General features: G+C 41.4%; 1 long non-coding RNA gene across 1 annotated transcript; it reads left to right on the top strand.

Moving 5' to 3' along the window:
* Positions 1–2,756: 2,756 nt before the first annotated feature.
* LOC148873448 (uncharacterized) lies at positions 2,757–6,078 on the top strand. Its single transcript, XR_016110207.1, has 9 exons — positions 2,757–2,862; positions 3,076–3,135; positions 3,245–3,324; positions 3,679–3,903; positions 4,013–4,092; positions 4,432–4,671; positions 4,771–5,637; positions 5,773–5,827; positions 5,944–6,078. It is a non-coding gene; the product is annotated as an uncharacterized LOC148873448 (long non-coding RNA).
* Positions 6,079–6,116: the final 38 nt, after the last annotated feature.

The following is a 6,116-nucleotide window of genomic DNA, read 5'->3' as shown; positions in this document are numbered from 1 at the left end:
GTACTTCGAGGTAAGGACCTTTCAATACCGCACTCGTTGTTCGTACCTTTGTTATTGAAGCATATGATGTTGTCCTGCGAAGTTGATTTTGGATTCGCACGAATTAATAGATTCTGCTAATGCAATTTCTGCCGTGTCATTGCAGGAACGTTCTAATGGGTTCGCATTGTCAACTGCCGTGTCATAATGGCTGCGATAGTGTAAGCCAACATCGCTTGTATCTGTTTAAACTTTTTATAAGGGCTTATGTTGCTTTATTGCCGTTTTTGTGCTTGTAACGTTTTTCAATTTTCTAATACTCCCCTTGGCTTCTACAGGCATTGCCACTCCAATGAGACTGCGTCGTGGGAGCTGATTCAAGCGTTCGAATTTGAGTAGCAGTCCGCCGAGGCTTTGCATACGCTGGAGTCCAAAATAAGCCACTCTAACCCATTTTTTCTATATTCACTTCTAAACTATTCCTTGTCCACCTGTTTCTGATTTGATATTATTGACAGGTGTAGGGCGTGAGCGCAAAGGAGACTCGGAAGGGATACGGATGCGGAAGCTGCGCAGGTATGTGTTTTTCGTACAATGTCTGCATACCTAAATTATATCATTTTCGGAAGACAAGGTTTGCCGGTCGTGGCAGTGGCTATAATATCCTTGGGTCTTATGGGAGCAGGCACGAAGAATGCCCGACTCACGGGCAAGATACGCAACCTCTCGCGAAGAAACTGTAAGGAAGCTGATCAACTCCTCGGTGTAAGCTTCTTAATTCTCAGCTTCATTTGGTGTTCTTGTTTGGATGTATGGGTTACTAAATTTGATTGGTTATATGCGTAGTTTTTGAATTCTCGAGGCGTTGCTACTTTTGGCGATCGGCGTACTAGCTCCTGTGCCTTACCATTGTTCCCGGTTTCGATATCAATGTAAGTATAGGAAACTTCCCGTGCTTAATTCAGTTTTGTTTTCTTTTGACTCCGTAGGATAACTGAATGGATGTTTCTTGTGGGTGTGTGGGTTAATAATTGCTCTATTACCATTGTTGTGCTTGTTATTTTTCTGAATTTGTTAATAATCCTCATCACCGACATTTTCATGCATTGCCGCTTCCAGGAAATTGCATCCGCGGAGCCGATTCAAGCGTTCGAATTGTAACAATGAACAGCCACGGCGTCGCATACGCTGGAGTCCAGAATGGGCCACTCTAACCCATTTCTTCTGTATACACTCGTAAACTTTTTTCTTTCCACCTATTTCTAATTAGATATTTTTCGCAGGTGAATGGCGTGGGCGCAGAAAGAAGGCTCGGAAGTGAAACGGTTTCGGAAGCGGCATGGGTATGCGCTCGTTGTAGAATGTCCGCATCCCTAAATTTGAACATTTTTGGAATATATGGCTTGCCAGTTGTGGAGGTGACCATAATATCCTTGGTTCTTATGGGTGCAGGCACGGAGAATGCTCGACTTGCGGGCAAGATGCGCAACCTCTCGCGGCAATACTATAACGAAGCCGATCAACTCTTCGGTGTAAGCTTCTCAATTCTCAACTTCATCCGGAGTTCTCGTTTGGGTGTGTGGGTTACTATTTTGCTTTGGTTACATGCGTAGTTTAGATTGCTCGAGGCTTTGCTACGTTCCCGGTTTTCGATATCAATGAAAGTATAGGAAACATCCCAAGCTTTCTTCAGTTCCGTTTCCTTTTAATTCCGTGGGATAAATGACTTGATGTTGTCGTGGGTGTGTGGGTTACTAACTGCTCAATTGCTGTTGTTTTGCTTGTAACTTTAATTAATTTATTAATAATCCTCATGACTGACACATTCACGCATTGCCACTTTCAGGAGATTGCATCGGCGGAGATGATTCAAACGTTCGAATTGCAGCAGTGATCAGCCAAAGCCTCTCTTACGCTGGAGTCCAGAATGAGCAACTTTAACCTCTTTATTCACTCTTAGACTTTTTATTTCTCCACCTGTTTCTGATTAGATATTCTTGACAGGTGAATGGCGTGGGTACGGAAAGGAGATTCGGAAGTGATACGGATTCGGAAGCGGCACAGGCATGTGATTGTTGTAGAATGTCTGCATTCCTATATTTCAACGGGTGGGATCCGAGTACGTTCTAGGTAGAAGCACTCCCGAACAGATCATTAATTGGGACAAAATCTTAGACCCAAAACCGTCCATTTTAACCTAAAATACACGTTGAAACAATAACATAGGTTTGAAACAAAACTATTTAAGCTAAAAAGACCACTTTTCTTATTTAAATCGGGAACTAAAATTTAAACTTTAATCATATATCGTTAATAAAATTGATAGAAAAATAGTAAGTTACTTATATGTTAAAACGTTAAACACCTTTATTTATCTATCTATCAGATTCGACACCTTAAACTTATGATAAGAGAAAAATTATAAGAAAAGGAAGGAAATAACATATGAGGCTAACAAAATAATCGGTTTTGGGAATGAATCGATTCGGGAGGGGCGAGAACCGAAACCGACCCAATCATTTATTTCAACATAATCATGGAACCGGATCCTTTATAAATGGTTGGGTCTACTCGGGCCAGTCGGGTGGACCCGAAGCGTTGACAGCCCCTTCAAGAACACGAACGATGAGAGCGATTGTGCTGCAGCAGGGTTGGTATCCCTTTTTCTTCTCCCTTCGGACCTGTACTTCGAGGTAAGGACCTTTCAATACCGCACTCGTTGTTCGTACCTTTGTTATTGAAGCATATGATGTTGTCCTACGACGTTGATTTTGGATTCGCACGAATTAATAGATTCTGCTAATGCAATTTCTGCCGTGTCATTGTAGGAACGTTCTAATGGGTTCGCATTGTCAACTGCCGTATCAGAATGGCTGCGATAGTGTAAGTCAACATCGCTTGCATCTGTTTAAACTTTTATATGGGCTTATGTTGCTTTATTGTCGTTTTTGTGCTTGTATCGTTCAAATTGTAACAATGAACAGCCACGGCATCGCATACGCCGGAGTCTAGAATGAGCCACTCTAACCCATTTTTTCTGTATACACTCGAAAATATTTTCTTCTCCACCTATTTCTAATTAGATATTTTTGGCAGGTGAATGGCGTGGGCGCAGAAAGAAGGCTCGGAAGTGAAACGGATTTGGAAGTGGCACGGGTATGCGTCCATTGTAAAATGTCCGCATCCCTAAATTTGAACATTTTTGGTATATATGACTTGCCAGTTGTGGAGGTGACCATAATATCCTTGGTTCTTTTGGGTGCAGGCACGAAGAATGCTCGACTTGCGGGCAAGATGCGCAACCTCTGGTAGCAATACTCTAACGAAGCCGATCAACACTTCGATGTAAGTTTCTCAATTCTTAACTTCGTCCGGTGTTCTCGTTTGTCTGTGTGTGTTACTATTTTGCTTTGGTTATATGCGTAGTTTTAGATTGCTCGAGGCTTTGCTACTTTTGGCGACCGGCTTGCCGGATCCTGCGCCTTACCTTTGTTCCCGGTTTTCGATATCAATGAAAGTATAGGAAACATCCCGTGCTTTCTTCAGTTCCGTTTCCTTTTAATTCCGTAGGATAAATGACTGGATGTTGTTGTGGGTGTGTGGGTTACTAACTGCTCAGTTGCTGTTGTTTTGCTTGTAACTTTTCTTAATTTATTAATAATCCTCATGACTGACACCTTCACGCATTGCCACTTTCAGGAGATTGCATCGGCGGAGATGATTCAAGCGTTCGAATTGTAGCAGTGATCAGCCAATGCCTCTCTTGCACTGGATTCAATAATGATCTACTTTAACCCATTTCTTCTTTATTCTCTCTTAGACATTTTATTTGTCCACCTGTTTCTAATTAGAATTTCTTGACAGGTGAATGGCGTGTGTGCGGAAAGGAGACTCGAAAGTGATACTGATTCGGAAGCGGCACAGGTATGTGATTGTAGTCGAATGTGTGCATCCCTAAATTTTAAAATTTTCAGAATAAAATGTTTGCCTGTTGCGGAGGTGACAATTATATCCTTGGTTCTTATGGGTGCAGACACGAAGAATGCTCGACTTGCGGGCAAGATGCGCAACCTCTCACGGCAATACTATAACAAAGCCGATCAACTCTTCGGTGTAAGCTTCTCAATTCTCAACTTCATCCGGTGTTCTCGTTTGGGTGTGTGGGTTACTATTTTGCTTTGGTTATATGCGTTGTTTTAGTTTGCTCTAGGCTTTGCTACTTTTGGCGATCGGCTTGCCGGCTCCTGTGCCTTACCTTTGTTCCCGGTTTTTGATATCAATGAAAGTATAGGAAACATGCCGTGCTTAATTGACTTCTTTTATCCTTTAACTCCGTAGGATAAGTGACTGGATGTTTCTTGTGGGTGTGAGGGTTACTAATTGCTTTGTTCTGGTAGTTGTGCATATAAAATTTCTTAATTTTTTAATACTCCTCTTGGCTGTCTTATTTAGGCATTGCCGCTTTCAGGAAATTGCGTCTACAGAGCTGATTCAAGCATTCGAATTGTTGCAGCAACCAGCCACGGCCTCGCATGCGCTGGAGGCCAGAATGAGCCACATTAACCGTTTTCATCTATATACACTCTTAAACCTTTTCTTCTCCACCTATTTCTGATTAGATATTTTTGACAGGTGAATGGCGTGGGCATGGAAAGGAGACTCAAAAGTGATATGGATTCGAAAGCGGGACAGGTATGTGATTGTTGTAGAATGTCCGTATTCCTATGTTTTAACACTTTTGGAATATAACTTTGCCAGTTGTGGAGTAATATCCTTAGTTCCTCTGGGCAGGAATGGAGAATGCTCGATTTGAAGGCAAGCTGTGCAAGCTCTTTTGGGTGTATGACTTACTAATTTGCTCTGGTTATATGTGTAGTTTTGGATTGCTCGAGGCGTTACTTTTTGGGAGGGATTTCCGACTATTGCGCCATACTATTGTTTTCGGTTTCCGATAACAATGTAAGTATATAAGACACATCACTTGCTCAATGGACTTCCATTTTCTTTTAATTCCTTCAGATAAGTGACTGACTATTTCTCATCAAGCTTTGAGTGGGGGCTCGATCGAAAATTGGCCACCATTCAAGAGGGTTGTCAACGGGTGGGATCCAGGTCCGATCTAGGTAGAAGCACTCCCGAACAGATCATTAATTGGGACAAAATCTTAGACCCAAAACCGTCCATTTTAACTTAAAATTTAGGTTGAAACAATAACATAGGTTTAAAACCGAACCATTTAAGCTAAAAAAGACCACTTTTCTTATTTAAATATCGTTAATAAAATTGATAGAAAAATACTAAGTTACTTATATGTTAAAACGTTAAACACTTGTATTTATCTATCTATCAGATTTGACACTTTAAACCTATGATAAGAGAAAAATTATAAGGAAAAGGAAGGAAATAACATATAAGGCTAACAAAATAATCGGTTTTGGGCATGAATCGATTCAGGAGGGGCGAGATCCGGAACCGACCCATTTATTTATTTCAACATAATCATGGAACCGGATCCTTTATAAATGGTTGGGTCTACTCGGGCTAGTCGGGTGGACCCGAAGTGTTGACAACCCCTTCAAGAACACGAACGATGAGAGCGATTATGCTGCAGCAAGGTTGGTATCCCTTTTTCTTCTCCCTTCGGACCTGTACTTCGAGGTAAGGACCTTTCAATACCACACTCGTTGTTCGTACCTTTGTTATTGAAGCATATGATGTTGTCCTGCGAAGTTGATTTTGGATTCGCACGAATTAATAGATTCTGCTAATGCAATTTCTGCCTTGTCCTTGCAGGAATGTTCTAATGGGTTCGCGTTGTCAACTGCCGTATCAGAATGGCTGCGATAATGTAAGACAACATCGCTTGTATCTGTTTAAACTTTTTATAAGGGCTTATGTTGCTTTATTGCCGTTTTTGTGCTTGTAATTTTTTCAATTTTCTAATACTCCCCTTGGCTTCTACAGGCATTGCCACTCCCATGAGATTGCGTCTTTGGAGCTGATTTAAGCGTACGAATTGGAGCAGTAGTCCGCCGAGGCCTTGCATACGCTGGAGTCCAAAATAAAACACTCTAACCATTTTTTCTATATTCACTTCTAAACTATTCCTTGTCCACCTGTTTCTGATTAGATATTCA

This window comes from Nelumbo lutea, chromosome 1, assembly GCF_056320005.1.
Source record: "Nelumbo lutea isolate HS-2025 chromosome 1, American lotus-T2T, whole genome shotgun sequence".
Lineage (NCBI taxonomy): Eukaryota > Viridiplantae > Streptophyta > Magnoliopsida > Proteales > Nelumbonaceae > Nelumbo > Nelumbo lutea.
The sequence above is the reverse complement of the archived record's forward strand: the minus strand, read 5'-3'. Positions and strand labels throughout refer to the sequence as shown.